We start from the raw sequence: 1,933 nt of genomic DNA on the forward strand, positions 1-1,933 counted from the left end.
TCATTTTCAATGTGTCTAGTGCGCAACATGTTCCCTTACCAGGGAAAATAAAGAAGTCACTGGGCCCCATGTGAGGAGAATACGGGGTGAGACAAAATTTGGTAGCCCAAATAAGCAGCATATCTTATTGTGTCCTGTGCAGAATGAGCAAAGTGGTTGTCGCCGGGCAAGAACAACTCCTTGGACAACTTCTTGCGACGCTTCGTCTTTACAACCAGTACTCACAGGGGAACAGTACGAACTTCCCTTCAACGATTTGATTCACACTGACAGAGTGTGTGGGGAGCGACTAGTGTTTCAACATATATGAACAAGAAGACGCATCTCAACCGTTTTCGAGAAAATCGGGTTCGAAAATTTTAGACGTTTTTACTTTGTATGGTCGCTGTTAACCACGGTGTCCACAGTCGAGCGGTTAAACGCCTATTTTCGTATGCACGAGAGCCTTGGAGCGAATCTCACTGCTGGTACTATTTTTCTTTTAATCCGCACGTAGTTTTTAGAAGATGAAACATTTGCACACTGCACAATATGCTGTCACCTTACCCGGAAAATTACTACCAACGGACTCGGTTCCTTGCAGGAGACCCCTGGCTCATTAGGACCGAGGCTCAAAAAATCAGTTGATGAGTGCACACGCAAATACAAAAATGGTACGACAGCATCTTCAAAGTCCAACAACTCACAGCAGCGTTATACGAGAATTTTCTAACTAACATCTTGAAATCATACTTGAGAGAAGAAGAATAAAATTTTCCTCCTCGAATCATAGGGGGAGCAAATGTATACGCATTTGTACGACGAAACTTTTCGAAATGGTGACGGCCTGCCAATGTGCACTGTTAAAGTAATTCCTCCAAAATGCACCCCGCTAGTGAAGTCTTGCGGCGTTTATTTTTACGGTCAGTTGAAAAACCTTATAAAGCGCCTATAAAATTGCGCGTACACCATCGAACAGAACAGAGACATAGCTTCCAGAGAAGACTGCGTAAAAATTCAAGCAATCGTACACCATCGGTTCTCTGCACCGATATTTGGTGGTGCGCTTCTATATGCGCGGTAAGATGGGAAATGGTGTGATGACCGAAAATAGTTTTTCAATGTAAACCAAATTTGTTTTGTAATAAATGCAATGATAGAACCATGCACATGCAAAAATTGGAGTTCATTAAATGTCCTGTATCTCGCAATAATTACTGTTTTCCATGTTTCTACGAACAGTACCACCGTGATTCATGCAGTGCTCCACAGGTTACACACTACACTTGTCATAAGTGTAGTTGATATAATATAAATAAAAATGCTGTACTGATTTCAGTGTATTCTATTTCTACGAGGGGGAGTTGGAAAATAAGTTTCCCCAGTCGACTGTGGGCAGAGTTGTGTGATATGGGCAAAAGACGATACGGCAGGTGAACGTGCACGTGCAAGACACCAACACACCATTGGGTAGAGGTCGACCGCGATCAAGCAGAGGGCGCTGTCGCTGTGACTGTGGAAAACGGAGGCCAGCCGCTCAGTCTTTTCCCGGAGCTATGGAGAGAAGGTGCGTTTTGGAGTCGTGATCAAAGGCGGAAGTGAGAGCTGTTATCCGCTATGAATGGGCACGTGGAGTATCAGGCACAAAAACTCATAACCGCCTTGTTGAGGTGTATGGGGCAGGTGTGATGTCGAGGCAAATAGTATCGAGTGATGGACGTCAGCAAACGCAGGAAATACTGAGACCTGGATAGATGTGCACGGCCACTACAGATGCAAATGTCAGGAAGGTGGATGACATGATTAAAGCGAACTGGCTTATCACCACCGATGGAGTAGCGGCAGAACTTGGAATCGGACATGAGTGAGCTCACAAGATCGTCCACGACATTCTTCGATACAGGAACGTGTCAGCATGATGGATGCCCCCCCAACTGACCCCGAAACACATGGA

The sequence above is a fragment of the Schistocerca piceifrons genome, chromosome 1, assembly GCF_021461385.2.
Source record: "Schistocerca piceifrons isolate TAMUIC-IGC-003096 chromosome 1, iqSchPice1.1, whole genome shotgun sequence".
NCBI lineage: Eukaryota > Metazoa > Arthropoda > Insecta > Orthoptera > Acrididae > Schistocerca > Schistocerca piceifrons.